The sequence below is a fragment of the Lolium rigidum genome, chromosome 1, assembly GCF_022539505.1.
Source record: "Lolium rigidum isolate FL_2022 chromosome 1, APGP_CSIRO_Lrig_0.1, whole genome shotgun sequence".
NCBI lineage: Eukaryota > Viridiplantae > Streptophyta > Magnoliopsida > Poales > Poaceae > Lolium > Lolium rigidum.
Window position 1 is genome coordinate 344,955,077 of NC_061508.1, and position 27,925 is coordinate 344,983,001.

Genomic DNA, 27,925 nt, shown 5'->3' on the forward strand with positions numbered 1-27,925 from the left:
ATAGTAGTAAACAACTTCCAAGACTCAAATATAAAATAAAAATACTGTAGTAAAAACATGGGTTGTCTCCCATAAGCGCTTTTCTTTAACGCCTTTCGCCTAGGCGCGTAAAGTGTGTATCAAGTGTTGTCGAAAGATGATGCATCTTCAGCGGGGTTTGGAGTTTTCTCAACCATGCATAGTATATTGGATACATAAGTTTCAGCGGCTCCCTTTTCATTAGTCTTGGGCTTGCTACTCTCATCAAACAAATTTTCGAGAACAAGCCAAGCATAGTTATTTTCTAGCGCTTCATTCATCGCTAGGAGCTTACATGGTATTGGTGCTTTGATCTCCCCACCATCATTAATATTATTAGTGTACCTTACTCTCTCCATGTCCATCTTTTCAAGGATACTAACAAAATTGGTATAAGAACCAAGCATCTTATATTTAATAAAGACCTTTCTAGCCTCTCTTGCTATACTACCAAATTCTCTAAGAAGGGTTTCTAAAACAAAATCTTTCTTTTCCCCTTCTTCCATATCACCGAGTGTAAGAAACATGTGTTGGATTATAGGATTGAGATTAACAAATTTAGTTTCCAACATGCGAACTAAAGCAAAGCAGCAGCAATTTCATAAGTAGGAGCAAGTTCTACCAAGTGTCTATCTTCAAAATCTTCAACGGTACTAACATGATTGAAAAATTCTTCTATATTATTTCTCCCAACTATAGACCCACGTCCTACCGGTATGTCTTTTACGGTAAAATTAAAAGGAAACATGTTGAAATAAGTGAAGCAAATATAAGTAACTAATTTTTTTGTGTTTTTGATATAGAGAGCGCAAGACAGTAAATAAAGTAAAGCTAGCAACTAATTTTTTTGTATTTTGATATAATGCAGCAAACAAAGTAGTAAATAAAATAAAGCAAGACAAAAACAAAGTAAAGAGATTGGATTGTGGAAACTCCCCTTGCAGCGTGTCTTGATCTCCCCGGCAACGGCGCCAGAAATTTACTTGCTGGCGTGTAGTTGACGTGGGAGTTAGAAATCTTTGTGGTGTAACTTTTCTTCGTTCCCCGGCAACGGCGCCAGAAATTTAGCTTGATGCGTGCAATTAACACACGTCCGTTGGGAACCCCAAGAGGAAGGTGTGATGCAGACAGTAGCAAGTTTTCCCTCAGAAAGAAACCAAGGTTTATCGAATCAGGAGGAGCCAAGAAGCACGTTGAAGGTTGATGGCGGAGGGATGTAGTGCGGCGCAACACCAGGGATTCCGGCGCCAACGTGGAACCTGCACAACACAACCAAAGTACTTTGCCCCAACGAAACAATGAGGTTGTCAATCTCACCGGCTTGTTGTAACAAAGGATTAACCGTATTGTGTGGAAGATGATGTTTGCGAGAAAACAAGTAAAGAACAATTGCAAGTAGATTGTATGCGATGTAAAGAATAGGACCGGGGTCCACAGTTCACTAGAGGTGTCTCTCCCATAAGATAAATAGCATGTTGGGTGAACAAATTACAGTCGGGCAATTGACAAATAGAGAGGGCATGACAATGCACATACATTATATGATAAATATAGTGAGATTTAATTGGGCATTACGACAAAGTACATAGACCGCTATCCAGCATGCATCTATGCCTAAAAAGTCCACCTTCAGGTTATCATCCGAACCCCTTCCGGTATTAAGTTGCAAACAACGAGACAATTGCATTAAGTATGGTGCGTAATGTAATCAATAACTACATCCTCGGACATAGCCTCAATGTTTTATCCCTAGTGGCAACAACACATCCACAACCTTAGAACTTTCTCGTCACTCGTCCCGCATTTAATGGAGGCATGAACCCACTATCGAGCATAAATACTCCCTCTTGGAGTTAAGAGTAAAAACTTGGCCGAGCCTCTACTAATAACGGAGAGCATGCAAGATCATAAACAACACATAGGTAATAGATTGATAATTAACATAACATAGTATTCTCTATCCATCGGATCCCGACAAACACAACATATAGCATTACAGATAGATGATCTTGATCATGTTAGGCAGCTCACAAGATCCAACAATGAAGCACATAAGGAGAAGATGACCATCTAGCTACTGCTATGGACCCATAGTCCAGGGGTGAACTACTCACTCATCACTCCGGAGGCGACCATGGCGGTGAAGAGTCCTCCGGGAGATGATTCCCCTCTCCGGCAGGGTGCCGGAGGCGATCTCCCGAATCCCCCGAGATGGGATTGGCGGCGGCGGCGTCTCGGCAAGGTTTTCCGTATCGTGGCTCTCGGCACCGGGGGTTTCGCGACGGAGGCTTTAAGTAGGCGGAAGGGCAACGCGGGGGGCCACACGAGGGCCCCACACACCGAGGCCGCGCGGCCTAGGGCCGGGCCGCGCCGCCCTGTTGTGGCGGCGCCTCGTGGCCCCACTTCCTTTCCCCTCGGACTTCTGGAAGCTTCGTGGCAAAATAGGACCCTGGGCGTTGATTTCGTCCAATTCCGAGAATATTTCCTTTGTAGGATTTCTGAAACCAAAAACAGTAGAAAACAACAACTGGCTCTTCGGCATCTCGTTAATAGGTTAGTGCCGGAAAATGCATAATAACGACATATAATGTGTATAAAACATGTAGATATCATCAATAATGTGGCATGGAACATAAGAAATTATCGATACGTCGGAGACGTATCACCCCTCCCCTCTTTATATAGGGGGCTAGCCGGCCAAGGTGGCCCCCCTTCCCATCTAGGGTTGGGGGGCGGCGGCCAAGAGGGGGGAGAGGGCTTTCCCCTCCCCCAAGTTGATCCCCCCCAGGGAAACCCTAGGGGGTTGGCCGGCCTGGGCCTTGGGGGCCATGTGCCCCTGGCCCATTAGGATAGGGAGCATCCCCTCGGGCCATGCAAGGCCTCCTAGGTCGTGGGCCCTGTGATGACCCAGCGTACCACTGCATGGTGTAGTACACAAGTCGTTGACATAACACAAGTGAAACACCGTTCCACCCATATTACATCTCTCAGAGTGGTACAACAGAAACATATGCGAGTCCAAGGTATGTCTATAGAAGTACACACGAACCGTTTACATAAGATCCACACAACCTCCTACTTTACAAGTGAGGTAAAACTTCAAATAAAACTCCAGAAGAACGACTCGTAGTCTATCTTATTGCTAACTCAAGTTTAAGAGCTACTTGGCTTGCTATAGAAATCTAGCTACTTAGGTGCTATGATTTGGGAAAGGTTCCCTTCTATTACTAATCTAGGTTTCCATAATAACTGATGCAGGAGTTGACTCCATTGACTTCTTTGATTGGATTCTTCATCTTGTTGCAGTTGACTCCTTTGTCTTCGAGTTCCACGGTAGTTTCTCCTTCGGTGCATTGCTCTAAGAAGGGGGTTCAAACGAGATAGAATGAGTACAAGCGTACTCAGCAAGTTCATATTAGGAAATATGTGTATCATGCACTAGCTACAGCCATAGACCAGAAAGTCATAGGACAATGCAAGTTTTCATAAACATTTCTTCAAAAGGTTTATTTTATTCCGAAAACTATGCCCGTCGGTCTTCACGAGTTGACCAGAACTTCGTGGAGTTCCTTTCCTCGCCGCGTTCGCAGCTTCCTTCCCGAACAGGGAGTGACGAGTCACAATTCGGTATCCTCTCGCAGAGGTGCGTTACTTTTCCCATAAGAGACCTTATCCTTGTTGCCAACCGGCCTTAAGTATCCGTCCACACTTCCTTGGTGTGAGGCCAGGTGTAAGATCCAAGCCCACACCGCCTTCTCCGCGACTGCAAACCCACCCTTTTGTCCGACCCTACACCTCCAGTAGACTTCCCCGATAATACGGCTTTACTCATGGTGTACTCCGGACAATCCTTCATGGATGGTAGAGATTAACATCACTAATGGATGGGGATTTAAAAGGATTTCCCAACCTATTGCGGCAGTGCCTCCAACACCCCACCGTCTCTACCAATCCGTTGGCGTGCGAAGGGAAAAGATACGGCTGGCTTCCCCGCAGCCATTATAGATCTCATGGTCAACGCGGTTTGTACGGCGCTAGAATCACCGGACGGCATTGGTAATTTAATCCTAGGGTGATATAACCCATTGCAATGGAACCTCCACCATATCAACACATACCATGGTTCCATTGCCCACCACATAGTCATATTCATAATTGTAAAATAATATTTGCTTTTCAATGCATGAGTGATAAGTATAGTACTTTGCATATAGTTTGATAAAAATAATCAAATGACATGAGCAAGCGATGAACTTGCCTTTCTTGACTGCAAGATTATGCATGCAAAAGCTTCGATACGTGATAACTCCAAATGCTGAAATACCATCATCGTCCGGTAAGGACAATGTTTAAAGAACTCGGCAAAGATGCTATAATGCATAGTATGAGATGCAATCGTCCCGAGCGTAACCTAACCTCGATGATTTAGGATGTATGAGTTGTAAAGATTTCTTTAGGGTTGGTTGCACTTTTATAATGGTTCTCAAACAAGGTTCTTATTAGAGTTTGGTTATGTTAGCATCATATCCAAGTGATATAAGACATCATAACAATTATACACATAAAGAATAGTGGTGAAATAATATATAAAGAACAGTTGTCAATTTTAAGTTCTACAGAACATGGTTGATGATTACTTATACTATACTTCAAAAGAATAACTTTTGAAGAACATGTTGTTTAAGAAATAAGAAGTATTTCAAAGAAGGATTAAGTTTCTAAGATTTGATTGAAATTTGTATTTCAAAAGAATAACTTTTGAAGAACAGAGTTAAATAAGAATATGAACTACTATACATAGGGGCTATGGCTTTCTAGGGTTTACTATTGAATTCATTTAGTTTCACTAATAGGAACTAGTTGGTTCTTAATTTGGATTGGGGTTTCTATATAGCAAGTATTGATAGGTTTATTGCTATGGTTTATTCTAAGCATCATATCAAAGAATGATTATTAAGTTGGTTCCATAGGTTTGCTATTAGGTTTACTATGGCTTCACACTTGCTTTCCTAAATACTCTCTAATGGTCTCTAAGCTAAGTGAATTATCATTTCCTAAGTAGGGTTTAGTTGAATAGGAACATGTGTTGTGAATTATTACACAAGGTTGATACTAGGGTTCATAATTATAGTTCTACTAAACTATGATGATTAAGGTTGATCCTAATGGTATGGTATATAGGAGTGATGATAAATGGTGTCAATGTGAGATTAGCAAGTTAGGGTTTGTAATTAAGTGGCACTAGTGGATCATATAGGTTCTAAATTGGGAATAATTACATGAAATGATAATCTCATGTGACTTGGTTTTATGCTAGTGGATCCTAAGCATGTATTCAATTGTTGCTAATTAGGGTTCTATATGTCAAGTAAATCTCCCATGATCATATGTGACACATATCTAGGGTTTTAGAGTTGGTTCTAAGATGGAATGATCACATGAAATAATGGAATCCAGGTCTTACTCAATTTGAAACTAGGGTTTCTAAATTATGGTACAACTCCTAAAAAGGATGGTTGAACATATAGGTGTGGTAACTAATTACTTTGAATCAAAATTAGGAATGGTTTGACATTTTATTACTCTTCACAAGATTTAATAATTAGAGTACTCCTATTTTGGTTTAATTAAGAATTAGGGTTTAATAATTGTTATTAGGGTTTAAAATAATTAACTTGTTAACTAAGAATGCTTAAGTACATAATTGTTGGGCTACTAAATTAATATTGGCTTTTAATATTTTCTTGAGTTTTTACTATTTAAAGAGAATAGAAAATGGTAATTTGCTAATTAGAGTTTATGAATTACCACTAATAATTAAGTTAATGCAAATATGGTAAATAAAATTAATCTTAACATTTTACTTAGTTACTGAATAGTTAAAATTTAAGTTTGGAACTTAATTATTTATTGAATTCAATTTGCATTTTAGATAAATGAAAAGGCATAATTAAAGAAGTTAAAAATAAATGAATTTTTATTTTGACACACATTTTTGTTTTATATTTTATTTGAATAGAGTTTATTTTTGTGAACATTTTGATATATTATTCATAATTTTATGAGTTGATATGAATTTTCTAGAATTTTGCAAAGTTTCAGATATTTACTGGTTTTAAAATTAAACCTAAATACTAAACATACCGGTTCGGTTATACCTACAGTCACAGACAGGTGGGTCCTGTGCCAGGTCACCTGCCTCGTTGGCAGTTGACTGGGTCAAACAGATCATCGGCCCCACTGCCACGTTGACATCACCGGCGGCTTGACGCCGGCGAGTCAGAGCGTGACGGCGACGCCGATTCTGGGCTCCCCGGGATGCGCGGCTAGTACTAATCGATTCCCCTTGCTATACTGAGCACGACGGTGGTGACGGTTTACCGAGAAACTCACCGGAGCATCACCGGCAACCATGTGCTGCGGCGGCGCACTCGGCCAAATGGCTAACTCAAGCTACGGTGGATGAAACGACACAAATAGGGGCTCCTGAGATACGCTAGCTCACCCTGAGGATGATGGTGTGCTCGACGGAGGCGTTGATGGTTGGAGACGACGACAAGTCCATGGATTCCGACGAACCCGAGCGGAAGGGATCGAGTCGATTTCGCTGATAGGAAGCTTCCCCCTTTGATTCCTTCTGCCAAGAGACTCTCTGGAACACGGCGGTGCTGCTCAGCTACCTCCTGGACCCTGGGGTGGCCTACAACTTCGAATTCATGCTCGACTCCCGCGAGGTGCTGTGGAAGATAGCGGGAGATTGAGAGGGACAGAGAAGATCTGGAGGGGTGGATAAGATCAAGAAGTGCTCGGCGGTGCTTTCCCCCCTATTTATAGGCAGAGGGGAGCTCTGAAGCCTCGACACGACGACGACGACGATCAGGAGGTGGCGGTCTCTGGAAGATTTAGTCTGGCGAAGATCTTTTCTTTCGCGGATAGACTCGGACGCGAGAGAGATTGGGCGTGCTTCTGAGAGGTCGGGCGACGTCCGGGCAAGCTTATCGGCGAGGAGGTCGTGGCCTACTGGCGTTGCAGCGCTGTCGACGCCGGAGAAGAAGACGACGACGTTTTCCTCTCGCACGATTTTTAAAGCGACCGAAGCGGTATTTACTTTGGGCTGGACTCGCTCCTGGGCCGTGGTGTGGGTTGGTCTTGGGCTCAGCTGGTTGGCTTCGGGCTGCTGCGGTGCTGGGCTGCCACTGCCCAATAGGTAAGTCTTTCTCTCTTCTATTTTCCTTTTCATTTTCTGTTTTTATTTTCTGTTTTGAATTTTGTTATTTGAATTCAATTCTGACTTCTATTTTGTTTTGCAGGTTCTAAAATATTTGAATATCAAAACAACTTGATAATGCTACCTACTTATTGTTTTGTTTATAAACAGTCACTTTATAATTGATTAAGTTGGGGGTTCTTATGAGACACAATTCAAATTTTCAAATAGATATGATTTTAGGGTTTATCTCAATTGCTTTGCTAATTTAAGGAATTAAACATGTTTTAATTGATTTGAAATTTAGAACATGTGCATGGTGAACACATTCTATTTTTCTAGTGCTTAACCATAGTGATTACTCACATATAATTTAATTATATCTAGGGTTTAACAAATGGAATAGGGTATGGAATTGGTTTATGATTTTATGTGGAGAATTATTCCTAAGGTTTTAAGAAGATGGTTAAGAAAGTTCTATAATCACTAATCTGGTTTTAGTAAACTTTAGCTTGAACTAATTAAGATGGATCCTATGTTTATAATTAGCAATGCATTTGCTAATGATGGTTTAATTTATAGAACACTACTTCATTTGGTCTACTAGGATGGAAAGGTAGGGTTTAATATTTTATGTGAACTGATTCCTAGGTGAAAGGTTTATAGTTTTGGTGATGCTTCACTAATTGAAGTATAAAATAGGCATGAGGCATGGCAGGGTTCTAATTATAATCCAAGTTAATCCATGGGTTGGAATTCAAATGTAGTTTAGGGTTTAAGTTGTGACCACCAATATGATACACAACTAGAATTAGAATATGGCATAAGCTTTGGTTATGTTTTACTAATGGGACATGGCTCTCACCTCCAAGATTAAAGGTTGGTTTGAACAAGTAGAATTAAATACTACTCTAATATTCTCTAGGATAGACATGGATATGGTTAGCATTATAACTTCTCTCACTTCTCAATGTCTTGGAATATCCTAAGGTCCTACTCAAGATATGATGATATGATCCTCTAAATATATGGTTTCCCTAGGAATTCTACCTTGGTATCTTCTGTAGCTTGTTCTTCAGGAAATCCGATAAACCTGCATCTTGTGGTATGCCTCCACCTCCTAGCTTCTTCATCTTGATCCTAGCTAATTCACATGGAGTGGCTCTATGTGTTCTCTTCCTTGTGTCATGCTACAAGGTGATCAAATGGATGAAGGGTGTGGCTCTATTTATAGGCTTGGGCAAGCTCTAGTATCATGACACATAGGTGGTGACTCTTGTGTTGATTTGATGAGTAAGGTGCTTGGTTGTCATGCCCTCATCCATAGCAATCCTTTGAGCATGAGGTGGCAAAGCTTGGAAAGCAAGTCATGTAGATATTTTCATCCCATGTGGCACAGAGATTATCCTCTCATATGATTTATTTTTGGATAGCCAAGTGGCATTTGCTACTAAATATCATGTGGATGGTTTTATTATTGTGGATGAGTCATCATACCATGTATGATTGTATTTATGTTATAATAGTATTCAAAAGGTCAAGTTTGAGGGTTATTTCTCCATTTTGGATAGTTGGTGTTTGATTTCACCAAGGCATGATCATATGAGTTTCAAAATACTCATAGTTAGTTTTATTCAAATAGTTTGAACTATAATTCGTAATGTAAATGGATTTAGTTTTATGATATTCCATATACTTAATAAGTTATGATTTAAATAAGAATGTGTGGCTTTTATGCACTTTAGACCCTGTGGTTTACCTTATTTATAAGTGAATTAAATTACACACAAAGGTAGTTGCTAACTTTTATGTGTTAATAAGTTAGAGTTTGATTCTTAAAGAATGTGTTGTTGTAAATATAATTCCATTTGATCTAATCCATTGATCAAATCATCTCTACCCAAAACAAGGTTTTAACAAAGATCACGAGTGAAGTTTATAGCGCTTGACTTGATGATCTACTTCAATTCCCAGCAAGTCAAGTGAAACTTCAGTTACCGTGGTAAGTTTTATTTGAAGCGCGAAAATTCCCCGGATTTTCTATGCATGGATGCAATGCACACTTTGGTGTTCTCTCATTTTATTGTCTCTAAACCTGGGATATTACAGCCTCTCCCCCTTAAACTGAACTTCGTCCCGAAGTTCGAACGCTCTCATGTTTTCGGAACGTGGAACTGACTTGAACAGATCACAATCCTTTCAAACTCCCTAGTGATCTCATTAGATATAATTGAATATATCCCTTGTCCAGATCCTTCCGGAAGTCTTCTGATGTCTGGCACTGATACTTTCTTCAATTCCATGATTTCTTCCAACACTCTAAGCTTATAGGCTTACTCTCCAAAGATTCCTGGATTAGGACATCTTATTGAGTTAATGGACTTTACTAATGGCTATGGTGACATCTCCCTATTTAGGTACTCAAAGCTTGGTTCTACCAGCTGCGGTAATCCAGCTGCGGTGTAATATGGCACTATGGTATACCAGCTGCGATGTTCAAACCTTGATTCTAAAGGATTGGTTTAAAGTAAGGTATTGTTTTCCCTTACTACCATAACGAAAGTAATGGTACTTCGTAAGGTATTTACAATAGGCATGGTTCTGGTTCTCTAGTCCTACGAATGGATTAGACTCATTTAGTCCATCCCATCATGGCTTCTAGTTTATACTAGTTATCTTCCCTTTGGTTTCTTTAGGTCCCATGAAAGGAATTCTTTCTAATAGTCTTATGTTTTCGTATGGTCAAACTCCTTCGTATAGTATATTCTTAAGCTTTGATTATCCTCCGACATCTTCTTCATCCAACTTCATTATCTTAAGCTTACTTAAGTTCTATTGGTTTCGTGTAATTACAATTATCCACTCAAGTTAAGGTCCAACCCTTACTTCCTCGAGATATGAACCTTGGCTTCTGGTCTGACAACCTCCTGAGAGTACTTTTATATGGGTACTTCCCAACAACCTTATACAAATAAGATCGGACTTCCTCGCAGTTCAGACCTTCTTCTTGGTCCATCATAATCCAAATCATATTTAAATACTTCTCCTTCAGCCTTCCTCTCCCCCTTGGAGTTTACTAATGATCTTTCAACTTCCTTTCTTCTAATCATTAAACTCCAAGGTTAGGTAGTTGGTTTAAGTCTGGTTTATATTTTGTACCTTTCTAAAGTCTCACGAAGAATTCTTTGCGGTGTATCCACACAGTTGTGGGTATCCATTATGAATCCTCCGACTAAATATTTACCAACCACGAGATATCAGCTGTGAAATACTAGCTGCGGAATCCCCCTTTCTTTTAGGGTAAAGAAATGTTCAGGCTGTGGGCTATCTGGTACCAGCTGCAGACTACCTAGTACCAGATGTGGCTTATTGGATACCAGCTGTGGCTATTTTATGGTTCTAGTCAATATCTACTTACCAGCTGTGGCTACTTACATAGTTTTAGTTAAGATATACCTTACTTTACATACTTTCTCTTCATGATTATCCTATATCAGCTGCAGTCTTATAATACCAGCTGCGACTTCACTTGTCTATTTTCCTTCTTCTATGGTTTGTTTTGCAAGATAACCACTTGTTGACACTATGAAAATAGTATTGTAAGTGACTTCACTTGCATTCCCTTCTTCCATAGGAATATGGCTCCACATCTACTGCTCCATATTCACTATTTTTCTCACTTTCATGATACTTCCATGTTGAAGTACTCCTTAATTAAGGATAAAAATGAGTTTTGAATGGTCCTTCCTTCAGATTGTTGTGGTTGCTTCCCACAATTTTTACTTCCTTTTACAAGTGAACCTTCATCTTGTCTTCAAATCTTCATAATTCGTCACTTCCTCACACGAATACCTTTACCCTCTAGACCTATAACATCAAGTAAGAGCTTGATATTGCAACATGCATTTGCATATCAAAGTCAAACTTCATGTATGGATCTAGTCAATCAATGAAGACTCAAGAAAATCCAAGAAGATTCAGCTTTGTGTTCATAATACACATCCTGATATGCCTGAATAAAATAGTTGGGTAAGACATCCCTAAACATCAGGTTCAGATGTGTAGTATATAACACCACATAAGATAGGTTTAGGTTGTGATACTTAGCACAATACGTGAATTTCTACTAGTGGTCTCAACATTTATCTTAATTGCACATTTGCAATGAGACAAACTTGAAACAAAATGGCCTGGGCTAGTTGAAGTTAACCTAGTTTTGTTTGGAAGTACTAACAAAATAGGATACCATATATATGTGCTATTGAGAACTACTTCCTATAATACAATTGGTTCTAACATGTCTACTCTAAACACATGATTGTTTAGAATATACCACCTATAACTCTAGGATTTCTCTTTGTGATATGCTCTAATAAAGCCTTCTTTAACTTAAGGACTATGGTTCTAACATTCTTGACACAGTTTCCAGGATTTTAAGGCCTAAGCTTTCGAACTATTCCTGAAATCCTACTCCTCTTCATACTTCTGTTAACTCACTTATAATGTTCTACTCTCTCACATCATGATTCTCAAGTGAATCATATATGATTACCAACTTTATCATGAAAAGTAGAGTTGTATAACTCCTATCACTCTTCCCTAACTCCTATGATTGACTCATCATAGGTCTAAACTACCTTGTATGTCTTATCTTCCTTATTTAACCGACTTTTACTTAGCCATAACATGACTTGGTATACATCTTCCAATAGGATATCTTCCTTATGGTTGTATCCTCTCTTTGGACTACCATGTATTGTATACCAGTTGTGGTCTACTACCACCCATTATCTTAAGCTCCAATTGTGTTCTAATTATTTGGAATTAAGCAAGATAACTAATTAACTTTACTTAAGAAAATAGATAAGAAAGATTGACTCAAGTGTGTCAGGATTATTCTCAAGTGAATACCCATCTCAAGTCATAAGAATAGTTGGTTTAGCATAGTTGACTTGGCTAACAACCTTCCTATAGACACTACCAAACCTATAGGTCTCCTTTGAAGGGTTTTAATCCTAGGGTCAAAGCATTTGCTCTGATACCAGCTGTGATGACCCAGCGTACCACTGCATGGTGTAGTACACAAGTCGTTGACATAACACAAGTGAAACACCGTTCCACCCATATTACATCTCTCGCAGTGGTACAACGAAACATATGCGAGTCCAAGGTATGTCTATAGAAGTACACACGAACCGTTTACATAAGATCCACACAGACCTCCTACTTTACAGTGAGGTAAAACTTCAAATAAAACTCCAGAAGAACGACTCGTAGTCTATCTTATTGCTAACTCAAGTTTAAGAGCTACTTGGCTTGCTATAGAAATCTAGCTACTTAGGTGCTATGATTTGGGAAAGGTTCCCTTCTATTACTAATCTAGGTTTCCATAATAACTGATGCAGGAGTTGACTCCATTGACTTCTTTGATTGGATTCTTCATCTTGTTGCAGCTTGACTCCTTTGTCTTCGAGTTCCACGGTAGTTTCTCCTTCGGTGCATTGCTCTAAGAAGGGGGTTCAAACGAGATAGAATGAGTACGAGCGTACTCAGCAAGTTCATATTAGGAAATATGTGTATCATGCACTAGCTACAGCCATAGACCAGAAAGTCATAGGACAATGCAAGTTTTCATAAACATTTCTTCAAAAGGTTTATTTTATTCTGAAAACTATGCCCGTCGGTCTTCACAGAGTTGACCGTAACTTCGTGGAGTTCCTTTCCGCCGCGTTCGCAGTTCCCTTCCCGGAACAGGGGGTGACAGTCACAATTCAGTATCCTCTGCAGAGGTGCGTTACTTTTCCCATAAGAGACCTTATCCTTGTTGCCAACCGGCCTTAAGTATCCGTCCACACTTCCTTGGTGTGAGGCCAGGTGTAAGATCCAAGCCCACACCGCCTTCTCCGCGACTGCAAACCCACCCTTTTGTCCGACCCTACACCTCCAGTAGACTTCCCCCGATAATACGGCTTTACTCATGGTGTACTCCGGACAATCCTTCATAGATGGTAGAGATTAACATCACTAATGGATGGGGATTTAAAAGGATTTCCCAACCTATTGCGGCAGGTGCCTCCAACACCCCACCGTCTCTACCAATCCGTTGGCGTGCGTAAGGGAAAAGATACGGCTGGCTTCCCGCGAGCCATTATAGATCTCATGGTCAACGCGGTTTGTACGGCGCTAGAATCACCGGACGGCATTGGTAATTTAATCCTAGGGTGATATAACCCATTGCAATGGAACCTCCACCATATCAACACATACCATGGTTCCATTGCCCACCACATAGTCATATTCATAATTGTAAAATAATATTTGCTTTTCAATGCATGAGTGATAAGTATAGTACTTTGCATATAGTTTGATAAAAATAATCAAATGACATGAGCAAGCGATGAACTTGCCTTTCTTGACCGCAAGATTATGCAGGCAAAAGCTTCGATACGTGATAACTCCAAATGCTGAAATACCATCATCGTCCGGTAAGGACAATGTTTAAAGAACTGGCAAAGATGCTATAATGCATAGTATGAGATGCAATCGTCCCGAGCGTAACCTAACCTCGATGATTTAGGATGTATGAGTTGTAAAGATTTCTTTAGGGTTGGTTGCACTTTTATAATGGTTCTCAAACAAGGTTCTTATTAGAGTTTGGTTATGTTAGCATCATATCCAAGTGATATAAGACATCATAACAATTATACACATAAAGAATAGTGGTGAAATAATATATAAAGAACAGTTGTCAATTTTAAGTTCTACGAACATGGTTGATGATTACTTATACTATACTTCAAAAGAATAACTTTTGAAGAACATGTTGTTTAAGAAATAAGAAGTATTTCAAAGAAGGATTAAGTTTCTAAGATTTGATTGAAATTTGTATTTCAAAAGAATAACTTTTGAAGAACAGGTTAAATAAGAATATGAACTACTATACATAGGGGCTATGGCTTTCTAGGGTTTACTATTGAATTCATTTAGTTTCACTAATAGGAACTAGTTGGTTCTTAATTTGGATTGGGGTTTCTATATAGCAAGTATTGATAGGTTTATTGCTATGGTTTATTCTAAGCATCATATCAAAGAATGATTATTAAGTTGGTTCCATAGGTTTGCTATTAGGTTTACTATGGCTTCACACTTGCTTTCCTAAATACTCTCTAATGGTCTCTAAGCTAAGTGAATTATCATTTCCTAAGTAGGGTTTAGTTGAATAGGAACATGTGTTGTGAATTATTACACAAGGTTGATACTAGGGTTCATAATTATAGTTCTACTAAACTATGATGATTAAGGTTGATCCTAATGGTATGGTATATAGGAGTGATGATAAATGGTGTCAATGTGAGATTAGCAAGTTAGGGTTTGTAATTAAGTGGCACTAGTGGATCATATAGGTTCTAAATTGGGAATAATTACATGAAATGATAATCTCATGTGACTTGGTTTTATGCTAGTGGATCCCAAGCATGTATTCAATTGTTGCTAATTAGGGTTCTATATGTCAAGTAAATCTCCCATGATCATATGTGACACATATCTAGGGTTTTAGAGTTGGTTCTAAGATGGAATGATCACATGAAATAATGGAATCCAGGTCTTACTCAATTTGAAACTAGGGTTTCTAAATTATGGTACAACTCCTAAAAAGGATGGTTGAACATATAGGTGTGGTAACTAATTACTTTGAATCAAAATTAGGAATGGTTTGACATTTTATTACTCTTCACAAGATTTAATAATTAGAGTACTCCTATTTTGGTTTAATTAAGAATTAGGGTTTAATAATTGTTATTAGGGTTTAAAATAATTAACTTGTTAACTAAGAATGCTTAAGTACATAATTGTTGGGCTACTAAATTAATATTGGCTTTTAATATTTTCTTGAGTTTTTACTATTTAAAGAGAATAGAAAATGGTAATTTGCTAATTAGAGTTTATTAATTACCACTAATAATTAAGTTAATGCAAATATGGTAAATAAAATTAATCTTAACATTTTACTTAGTTACTGAATAGTTAAAATTTAAGTTTGGAACTTAATTATTTATTGAATTCAATTTGCATTTTAGATAAATGAAAAGGCATAATTAAAGAAGTTAAAAATAAATGAATTTTTATTTTGACACACATTTTTGTTTTATATTTTATTTGAATAGAGTTTATTTTTGTGAACATTTTGATATATTATTCATAATTTTATGAGTTGATATGAATTTTCTAGAATTTTGCAAAGTTTCAGTATATTTACCTGGTTTTGAAATTAAACCTAAATACTAAACATACCGGTTCGGTTATACCTACAGTCACAGACAGGTGGGTCCTGTGCCAGGTCACCTGCCTCGTTGGAAGTTGACTGGGTCAAACATATCATCGGCCCCACTGCCACGTTGACATCACCGGCGGCTTGACGCCGGCGAGTCAGAGCGTGACGGCGACGCCGATTCTGGGCTCCCCGGGATGCGCGGCTAGTACTAATCGATTCCCCTTGCTATACTGAGCACGACGGTGGTGACGGTTTACCGAGAAACTCACCGGAGCATCACCGGCAACCATGTGCTGCGGCGGCGCACTCCGGCCAAATGGCTAACTCAAGCTACGGTGGATGAAACGACACAAATAGGGGCTCCTGAGATGCGCTAGCTCACCCTGAGGATGATGGTGTGCTCGACGGAGGCGTTGATGGTTGGAGACGACGACAAGTCCATGGATTCCGACGAACCCGAGCGGAAGGGATCGAGTCGATTTCGCTGATAGGAAGCTTCCCCCTTTGATTCCTTCTGCCAAGAGACTCTCTGGAACACGGCGGTGCTGCTCAGCTACCTCCTGGACCCTGGGGTGGCCTACAACTTCGAATTCATGCTCGACTCCGGCAAGGTGCTGTGGAAGATAGCGGGAGATTGAGAGGGACAGAGAAGATCTGGAGGGGTGGATAAGATCAAGAAGTGCTCGGCGGTGCTTTCCCCCCTATTTATAGGCAGAGGGGAGCTCTGAAGCCTCGACACGACGACGACGACGATCAGGAGGTGGCGGTCTCTGGAAGATTTAGTCTGGCGAAGATCTTTTCTTTCGCGGATAGACTCGGACGCGAGAGAGATTGGGCGTGCTTCTGAGAGGTCGGGCGACGTCCGGGCAAGCTTATCGGCGAGGAGGTCGTGGCCTACTGGCGTTGCAGCGCTGTCGACGCCGGAGAAGAAGACGACGACGTTTTCCTCTCGCACGATTTTTAAAGCGACCGAAGCGGTATTTACTTTGGGCTGGACTGCTCCTGGGCCGTGGTGTGGGTTGGTCTTGGGCTCAGCTGGTTGGCTTCGGGCTGCTGCGGTGCTGGGCTGCCACTGCCCAATAGGTAAGTCTTTCTCTCTTCTATTTTCCTTTTCATTTTCTGTTTTTATTTTCTGTTTTGAATTTTGTTATTTGAATTCAATTCTGACTTCTATTTTGTTTTGCAGGTTCTAAAATATTTGAATATCAAAACAACTTGATAATGCTACCTACTTATTGTTTTGTTTATAAACAATCACTTTATAATTGATTAAGTTGGGGGTTCTTATGAGACACAATTCAAATTTTCAAATAGATATGATTTTAGGGTTTATCTCAATTGCTTTGCTAATTTAAGGAATTAAACATGTTTTAATTGATTTGAAATTTAGAACATGTGCATGGTGAACACATTCTATTTTTCTAGTGCTTAACCATAGTGATTACTCGCATATAATTTAATTATATCTAGGGTTTAACAAATGGAATAGGGTATGGAATTGGTTTATGATTTTATGTGGAGAATTATTCCTAAGGTTTTAAGAAGATGGTTAAGAAAGTTCTATAATCACTAATCTGGTTTTAGTAAACTTTAGCTTGAACTAATTAAGATGGATCCTATGTTTATAATTAGCAATGCATTTGCTAATGATGGTTTAATTTATAGAACACTACTTCATTTGGTCTACTAGGATGGAAAGGTAGGGTTTAATATTTTATGTGAACTCGATTCCTAGGTGAAAGGTTTATAGTTTTGGTGATGCTTCACTAATTGAAGTATAAAATAGGCATGAGGCATGGCAGGGTTCTAATTATAATCCAAGTTAATCCATGGGTTGGAATTCAAATGTAGTTTAGGGTTTAAGTTGTGACCACCAATATGATACACAACTAGAATTAGAATATGGCATAAGCTTTGGTTATGTTTTACTAATGGGACATGGCTCTCACCTCCAAGATTAAAGGTTGGTTTGAACAAGTAGAATTTAATACTACTCTAATATTCTCTAGGATAGACATGGATATGGTTAGCATTATAACTTCTCTCACTTCTCAATGTCTTGGAATATCCTAAGGTCCTACTCAAGATATGATGATATGATCCTCTAAATATATGGTTTCCCTAGGAATTCTACCTTGGTATCTTCCGTAGCTTGTTCTTCAGGAAATCCGATAAACTCTGCATCTTGTGGTATGCCTCCACCTCCTAGCTTCTTCATCTTGATCCTAGCTAATTCACATGGAGTGGCTCTATGTGTTCTCTTCCTTGTGTCATGCTACAAGGTGATCAAATGGATGAAGGGTGTGGCTCTATTTATAGGCTTGGGCAAGCTCTAGTATCATGACACATAGGTGGTGACTCTTGTGTTGATTTGATGAGTAAGGTGCTTGGTTGTCATGCCCTCATCCATAGCAATCCTTTGGGCATGAGGTGGCAAAGCTTGGAAAGCAAGTCATGTAGATATTTTCATCCCATGTGGCATAGAGATTATCCTCTCATATGATTTATTTTTGGATAGCCAAGTGGCATTTGCTACTAAATATCATGTGGATGGTTTTATTATTGTGGATGAGTCATCATACCATGTATGATTGTATTTATGTTATAATAGTATTCAAAAGGTCAAGTTTGAGGGTTATTTCTCCATTTTGGATAGTTGGTGTTTGATTTCACCAAGGCATGATCATATGAGTTTCAAAATACTCATAGTTAGTTTTATTCAAATAGTTTGAACTATAATTCGTAATGTAAATGGATTTAGTTTTATGATATTCCATATACTTAATAAGTTATGATTTAAATAAGAATGTGTGGCTTTTATGCACTTTAGACCCTGTGGTTTACCTTATTTATAAGTGAATTAAATTACACACAAAGGTAGTTGCTAACTTTTATGTGTTAATAAGTTAGAGTTTGATTCTTAAAGAATGTGTTGTTGTAAATATAATTCCATTTGATCTAATCCATTGATCAAATCATCTCTACCCAAAACAAGGTTTTAACAAAGATCACAGTGAAGTTTATAGCGCTTGACTTGATGATCTACTTCAATTCCAGCAAGTCAAGTGAAACTTCAGTTACCGTGGTAAGTTTTATTTGAAGCGCGAAAATTCCCCGGATTTTCTATGCATGGATGCAATGCACACTTTGGTGTTCTCTCATTTTATTGTCTCTAAACCTGGGATATTACAGGCCCCATGGTGGACCCCTCCGGAACCTTCTAGAACCTTCCAGTCAACCACCGGAAAAATCCCGAACTTTTCCGAAACCCAGAAATCAACTTCCCTTATATGAATCTTATTCTCCGGACTATTCCGGACCTCCTCGTGACATCCTGGATAACATCTGAGACTCCGAACAAACTTCGTCTCCATACCATATTCAAATCTACTTATGCGACATCGAACCTTAAGCGCGTCACCCTACGGTTCGCGAACTATGCAGACATGGTCGAGACTCCTCTCCGAGCAATAACCAATAGCGGGATCGGGAGATCCATATTGGCTCCCACATATTCAACGATGACTTAGTGATCGATTGAACCATTTACATACGATGCCAATTCCCTTTGTCACACGATATTCTACTTGTCCGAGGTTTGATCATCGGTATCTCCATACCTTGTTCAACCTCGTTACCGACAAGTACTCTTTACTCGTACCGCGGTATGTCATCTCTCATGATCTAATCATGTGCTTGCAAGCTAATCAGACGACATTCCACCGAGAGGGCCTAGAGTATATCTATCCGTCATCAGGATGGACAAATGCCACTATTGATCCATATGCCTCAACTCACACTTTCCAAATACTTAATCCCATCTTTATAACCACCCATTTACGCAATGGCGTTTGATGTAATCAAAGTACCCTTCCGGTGTAAGTGATTTACATGATCTCATGGTCAAAGGACTAAGACAACTATGTATCGAAAGCTTATAGCATTTTGAACGTAATGACTTGATCTTATGCTACACTCATATGGGTGTGTGTCCATTATATCATTCAACTAATGACACAACCTTGTTATTAATAACATCCAATGTTCATGATCACGAAACCATGATCATCCATTAATCAACAAGCTAGTTATACAAGAGGCTTACTAGGGACTCCTTGTTGTTTACATAACACACATGTATCAATGTTTCGGTTAATACAATTATAGCATGGTATGTAAACATTTATCATAAACACAAAGATATTATAATAACCACTTTATTATTGCCTCTTGGGCATATCTCCAACACTTTGCTATCTTGTTATGTAGTATACATAATTTTCTTTCCCTTGCTTATTGTAATGTTGAGTGAGCAACCCCTACGTGTAATAATTTGGATCTTACTCTGCTAAGAGTTGTATTATATTGCTTCTGAGTCATATAGTTACTATTGTGTTACCGATTCTCTCACTGTTGTCTCTCGAGCTCTAAGTTAGACTTATGTCAGACGGAGATCTGGTATTTATCTAACCCTGATTCCAGAGGTGGAACGACAACTCTTTATGACAAGTTGGGCCTTTGGATGTGAACATCCATGTCTGTTTCTTTATAGATCCATTTACGTCATAATGGCTTCATGCCTTTCGGAGGGCCTACCAAGTTCCACACATATAATTTTTGTGCATCTCTACTATATTAATTGTCTAGAGGTGGTGTCCCATGGTACGTCGTCGCCGCCCTGTCCATCCAAATCTGAAGTGGGAAAGGAAAAAAGCGATGAAAAAACCGGCGCACCTCCCATGCTCAAGCACTCTGCATTCACGGGCCACGATTCCCACGGTCCCACCATGCCACCGTCCCTAACCTCCGTCCTCCCATCCACAGGCGCCTGCCCTCTGTTGAATATATAAGCAAATATCCATATGAAATAATCCGTACAAGTAATTGATAAATCATGACTATGAAAGCAACAAATAAACTAATCATGCAGACTAGTAAGATAGACGAACAGATCACATCTAAACAAGACAAACCGATCGCATCTACCACAGAAACTAGAAGAATATACTCTAAGAGAAACGACAAGATCACATACTTCGCAGCAGCGTCGTTGTCGCCCATGTTGAGGTTGTCGAAGAAGTCGCTGAGGTCCGGGAAGTAGTTGTCGGTGTGGAGAAACTCGTCGTCCGAAGACGACGTCGTGCTGCCAGTAGTCGCGCCGGAGCGCCCCCAAAAACCTGATTGCCCCTCACCCGTACAGGTTCACGAGAGGCAGGGTTCCGGAGGCCTACTGTCCCGGTAGTCGGTGCACGCCGACGGACGGGATGAGGAAGACGAAGGCGGCGGTGCAATGAACTGGAAACAGGTAGTCGCATATGTGGCTCGTTTAGGTTAGGGTTCTCGTCCGCGCTTATATAGTGCAGTTCGGGAAGGTCGTGGGGCGCAGCCCACGTCCGAGTCGGCACAGCCACGATCCAGAAAAAACGGAAGGCAAAACGGCTGAGTAACGTGTCCGTTAATGACTCAAAATTGATTACACAATTAATTTCCCAAACATCAAAAAGATAAGCTCGGCTCGGCGAGATTCCCGCAACCCGCGGCGCGTCGTGACGTGTCGTGTCGTGACGATGCGATGTGAGGCGTGGCGATGCGAGGCGGGCGGCGGAGGAGGAGGAGTGCGCGAGGGCTCTCTCTCTTCTCACTCACTTACTAGAACTAGAACAGCTCACCTTATATACCACTCCAACTCTCTCCCAACTAGCAATGTGGGACTAAAATTTAGCCCCCACTAGTGCTGCCACTGAATATTGGAATGAGCCATGTGAGTTTCAGAATTTGATAATGGGCCATGGGCCAAAGGCCAAATGCCCACAAATTCCAGCAATCCCCCACAAACTCTCATTGGCACATCTCATCAATAAGTTTCCAGAATATTGTTTTATATACCGGTATGTCGTGGAGACTGTTAAGTTGAACTTCCACTTAAAGCTTCATATTACACTAGATTGCAACTTGGATAGTGGACTATGCCTTGAACTACAAGTTTTCTGCGCACTAGCTTCATACAAAGCCTAGACCGATACTAGGCTGCCGCGAGCCTTCCTCCCAGTTTGGAGCTTATACGTCATACTCCACAGCCTTTCATGAGTTTACTAGAGAGCACCCAACTCTCATAGATTGCGACGTTTAACAATCAGACTCATATAGGTGTGTTCTTCAAAAGATGTTCTGCAGGACAACATCTCTGCTAAAATAAACCACATAGAACACATTAAGATAATTATCAACCTCGCCATGCGAATTAGGAGAGTATTGCATCTTACGGAGTGGTAAAATTGCTATAGGGATATATACTCTCCTCTCAGCCGACCAACAGACTTGTCTCCCAAGCTCTAATTCACGGGATCTCCGATCACATAGAGTGGGTTACCACCGTGGGCAGCTCATAGTGTGGGTCTCATACCCATCTCCCTCGATGCATTTTCTATCACGTTTCGTGATAGTCCCTTTGTGAAGGGGTCTGCCAGGTTTCTAGACGTATGTATATAATCCAACGCTATAACTCCGGAGTTTCTCATTTTCCTGACAGTTTTCAATCTCCTCTTCACATGCCTTGATGACTTCATATTATCCTTAGAACTCGTTTACTTTGACGATCACGAGTTTGATTATCACAGCTCATAGGAATAGCGGGTATTGGTTTCTCAACCACAGGTAAGTCCATCAAGAGCTCATGAAGCCACTCGCTTCAACAGATGGCTGTGTCTAATGCTCGTGAGTTCTGCTTCCATAGTTGACCTCGTAATGATGGTCTCGCTTGCAAGACTTCCAGGAAACAGCGCCACCTCCAAGTGTAAACAAATAACCACTTGTGGCCTTAGTCTCATCAGCATCGGATATCCAATTTGCATCACTATAACCCTCAAGTACCCTTGGATACCCGGTATAGTGAATGCCATAACTCGCAGTGCCTTTCAAATAGCGCAAAACTCTCTCAAGAGCATGCCAATGAACATCTCCAGGTCTAGACACAAAACAGCTGAGTTTACTTACAACAAAGGAGATGTCAGGCCTCGTGGCGCTGGCTAAATACATAAGCGAGCCAATGATCTGCGAATATCGCAATTGATCTCTAGCAATTCTTTTATTCTTACGAATTATCACACTAGGTGTCGAGGGTGCTCCTCGGCAATGCCCTCCGATAGGGGCTTAGGGTTGATGGAATCCTGCAAGCTGACACGAGACATCGGTTCACAGACAAGCGGGGAGAGCGATTTACCCAGGTTCGGGGCCCTCGATGAGGTAAAACCCTTACGTCCCGCCCTGTCTGTTCTTGATTATGATGAAAACAGGTTACAATGGGGTGCCGAATAGTTCGGCCGTGATCTCGCCGAGATAGCTAATTGCTAGGGTAACCTAGTTCTAAGCTTCGTTGGCTAAGATTGCTAAGATTGATTGTGTCCCTCGATAGCCCCTCTCCCGGCCTTTATATAGGTGGCCAGGTCCCGAGAGGTCTAATCGAGTACGAGTAGGTTTACGATTAGATCTATCTCCAATCTTTCCTTGTTCGGCTTCTTCCGTGTCTTGTACTCCAAGTAATCTTCCGCCGCACCGCCCTAGTGGCCCATCTTGCCATCGGGTACCTTCATGGGCCTCCAGTTGGACCGTGTAGGGTAGAGCAACATTGGTTACCCGAAGGGTAATGCCCACGTCAGTAGCCCCGAGTGTCTAGCCGAATATAGTTCGGGTAGAGACTAAAGCATGTCTTCTTCCGAAGTTCTTCTCCTCGATCATTCTTGCCTTTCTTCTATCTTCTATCGGGTGCGCGTCAGCGCTCCCGATGGGAGTAGCCCCCGAGTCTAGGTACGGATGCTTGCAATCCGTGCGTAGACTCAAGTTGTACCACTCGAGCATCTTCTTCTGCCGAAGCTTTTTCCTGCAAGTCTTTGTAGACCATCCGATACATTTTCTTTATGCAAGGGATAACGAATAACGTGCCCAACTTTTGTTGGTTAACTGCCGATGGAAAAACAACGTTACCCTACACAGAATCAAGTCCCCGGGCAAGATCCTGGAGTGCGAAAAAGGTTTTATCAGGTGCGCGTTCAGCGCTCCCGATGGGAGTAGCCCCCGAGTCTGGGCACGGGCGCTTACGTCCGGGTGCAGACTCGAGTCAAGTTTTTCCTTCGAGTCTTTATTCTATCGGGTGCGCGCCAGCGCTCCCGATGGGAGTAGCCCCCGAGCCTAGGTGCGGATGCTCGCAATCCGTGCGTAGGCTCAAGTTGATCACCCGATACTTTCTTATCTCTTCGTATGCAATCATTCCTCATGACGTCATTGATGACGTTTTTCTGTCCCCTTGATTTTGACTGATAAGACGCGACCTGCCATCCCTGTTTTCGAGCAATTCCTGCTCCTCTTACACGGTTAGCGAGGCACCTCCTCGATTTCCGCAACCATTAACTGGAGAAAAGGCCCACTGACAATACGAGGCCTTCCTTAAGTTTCCCAAGAGATAGAAATCCCTAATCTTTTCCTTCATTCATCCCTTCGCTGTTCTTCCTCTTCTCCCGTTCACAACCGCTCGCGCCGCCACCACTACTTCCTAGCTTTTCCCGGATCTTGCGATGGTGAAGAAGAAGAACCCTAGCGCCGCCGCCAGCTCTACGAGCGGAGGCACCGCCGCCAAATCTTCCTTGATTCCTCCGAGGGAGGGCGCTCCAAGCGCTCCTCCCCCAACTCCGGCGCCGCCGGCGCCGCCAGGCTCAGCAGCCAGGCCCGGAGATTGGATAGCTTCGACCGTCACCAGGCGTGACGAGAAGAGATCCCGAAGCCTGGGATTGATCTCCTCCGATGAGGGGAATGTGATCTTTCCAGGTGCGATTTCCCGACCTAATCCCCCGCTGGTTTTACCGTGATGTTCTTGTCGTTCTTATATCGAGGTCTTTCGCTTCCCGTTCACGAATTCCTCCTTCATCTCTTGCGAACTTACGAAATCCAACTATGGCAACTCACTCCCAACTCAATCCTCCACGTTGCTGTGTTTATCACCCTCTGACATAGGCATCCCAAATGGGCCTGCCGAATATAGTACCCGGGGTTTATTGAAGGCCCACTACCCGAAGAATAAGAAGATTCGGAAGCCCAAGATGTATTTAAGGAAAAGATAGAGTTGTAATAGGAGATGTTATTTGTAATCTGGCGGGATGAGTTAGAAGCCGTCCCGGACTCTGTAACTTGTACGAAACGAAACCCTCGGCTCCACCTCTTATATAAAGGGGGAGTCGAGGGACGAAGAGATCATCGAATCATTGTCTGCAAACCCTAGTTTTCATATTCGTCGAGTACTTTTCGGCTGAAACCTTCGAGATCTACTTGCCCTCTACTTCTAACTAAACCCTAGCCTACAATTCATAGGCATTGATAAGTTAATCCCTTGTCAATTGGCGCCGTCTGTGGGAATTAGAGGCGTAAGGATCTGATCTCGATGGCACGTTCAAGATCTTCGACATCGTCAACCGGAAGCAACACTATGGATCGAGGTAAACAGATCGCTCGCTGGTCTTGTTGATTTTGTTCCTCACCCACCCTCCCGTTTGGATGCATATGCGTATCTGGCGGAGCCCTTGGAGATGACGTTCGGAAGATTCCACTTTCGCGTCGAGAAGGAAGGATCGTATCGTGTCGAAATTCCGATTTCGTCGGGATCGTCGGCGGTCGATTCTGATTTTTCAAGCTATGCATCGTCAACTCGAGTCGAAGAAGAAACTTCGGCAACACGTTACGTCAGCATCGAGCAAGAGAGAAACTCGCCAAGATCTTCAGCAACGCATCGTTTGAGTCATCTCGCGGACTCATATATAAGCGATGGCTCAAGCGATGTCGACAGCTACGACTTCATCGACAAATCTCTCACAATGGGCAAGGTCTTCATCAATCTCAACAATGATGTCACCAAACCCAACATAGATCCGAGTACAAAATATCATCAGATTTATGCTATAGAAAATCAAGAGGAAACATCGGAGGCTTTCGACGAGTTGGGAAATCCTTTTGTCGATCCCTCAGATCTAAGGAGAGGTATGGGCACTAAATATGTCGGGCCCACACCACGCGTCAGAGTTCAACTTCCACGAGCAGCCCGGGATAGAGCGGCAAAAGCCATAGATGGTTCGAGAACCAATGACGACGACAGCCTACAGCTCAAGAACCGCAAGCTTATCGATATATGCTCGCACGAACCGCCCGAGAAATAGAAAAACAGACAACTGAGTTGAACGAGAGAAAGGAGGCAGCTTCGCATCCAGCAGGAGAAGGGCAGATCTAAGTGGACAATCTAGAGTTTCGGGTGATAGCCACAGAGAGGCTCGGAACGCAGGAAGATCAAGGTTACAACACATACCCGAAGCGTAAAGAGAGCACTTGATTCAAAACCTCGACATGTCTTTTATGACGATAGATACAAGAGGAAATATTATCCCTAAGACACCGTAAGCCGGGTATATGGCGACACAAGCTTACATCCTTGCATCCGGACCACCCCAGGAGATCCAAGGGAAACATTATACAATATGGCGTTAGCAGGGGTTGGAGCCATGGGGACAAGCGTTCGTAGCAACGCCTCCCGAAGAAGCGGCAAGGCAAAATAGTCCACGACCCGCAAGCAGCAACGGCGGCAGCTCCGGAAGGGCCAAGTAGAGCAAGAGATACAGGAGCACAAGCAAGGGTCGATAGAGCGAGGCAAAGCAGAAGGGATCATCGGCAGTCCCCGGAGCTTAATGACGAGGATATGTGCGGTCTACCGTGCTTCACGAGAAGAGTCCGAAAAACTCGAGTCCCCTCAGATTCAAGTTACCCGATCACTTCAAAAAGTTCGACGGCTTGCAAGATCCGGAGGACCGGCTAATTGATTACCTCGAGACGGTGAAGCTAACCGGAGGAACTAGAGCAACAGACGATGCAAAGTATTCAGGTGCACTTAAGTGGAGCCGCACGATCTTGGATCAAAAAACTTCCGCCAGGATCCATCGACACCGGGAAAGTTTCGAGGACGTATTTGTCAAGAACTTCAGGTCCACATGCAAGAAGCCTGCGTCGTTAGAAGAGCTGAGGGCGTGTCGACAAAAGCCGGATGAGTCAATGAGAAAATACATCCAAAGGTGGAACATCATAAAAAACTCGTACAGAAAATATATCCGACGAAAGAGCAATAGATGCGTTTGTCGCAGAATCAGGCGTGGAGATTTCGTCGAGGACTTGGGAAGGACCAATCCAAAAACAAGTATCCGCGTTGATGGAGATAGCAAATAGATGGGCAGACGGAGAAGACGCTGTCCACAATAAACGACACAGTCGCCGTAAGAGGACCGTGGTCGAAGTTATCGGCCGAGGCGACGATTTCCTCGAGCAGTATCCGAATTATGACGCCCCGGGGCAAATTTCGGCGGGATTTCGGGCAAATACAGGAGGAAGCAACAGAGACGATTATCAGAGAAGCAATGAGCAGCGAAGCGATAATAGGGACGACTCCCGCAACAGGCAAAATAGTGGGCCAAGGTTCCCAAGACCTTTCGTGTCCCCCGAAGAAATGCTGAACGGACCGTGCCAGATGCACTTCTTCCTCGACAGACAATGGGAAAAGACAAGTGAGGCACCTACGTAAAGATTGTCGAAATTTTCAAGCAATGTTCGGATGTGCGTAAAACGCTCACGCACGAGCAAGCACAGAGAAATCCTCGGGAGCCTAGGAGCGAAGTTCACCTACCGCCACCTCCCGCGATTACAGAGGACAATCGACACCAGCTCGAATAGCGGCAGCACTCGCACCACCACCCTATGTTGATCCTAACTCCAACGGAGCAAGTTGTCGATGATTCGTAAAGGAAGGCCGTCCAATAGAGCTCAAAAAGTAATCTCGCGACAGTGTTCATGGCAGTAGAAAATGCCTCCACCAACAGCTTGAGTACCTCAATTGGTCGGGGCAAGACATCGGTTTCACCATAGCAGACCACCCGCAACAGTGTTCCTCGACCAGTAGGCAGTCAGCACTTATACCGCCAGCAGCTATCGCAGATTTGACGTTTCTCGAGTATTCATAGATGGTGGCAGCAGCTTAAACCTTATGTATGCGTATACATTGAGGAAGATGAACATATCCTTAGCAAACCTAAAGCCAACGGACACAAGGTTCCACGGCATCACACCGTAGAAACCAAGTTACCCATTGGGGAAGATCAACCTCGACGTTCGGCTTTGGAACCCGAGAAAATTATAGAATCGAGAAACTCGGAGTTCGAAGTCGTGGATTTTCCATCACAAGCACTCACGCTTTGTTGGGACGACCAGCATACGCTAGATTTATGGCAGTACCACACTATACATACCTGTTATGGAGATTGCCCGGACCCAAGGGACCAATCACGGTCAAAGGGAGTTTCGCCTTAGCTGATAAGTGCGACAAGGATTTCCATCGGTTATCAGAAACCTTC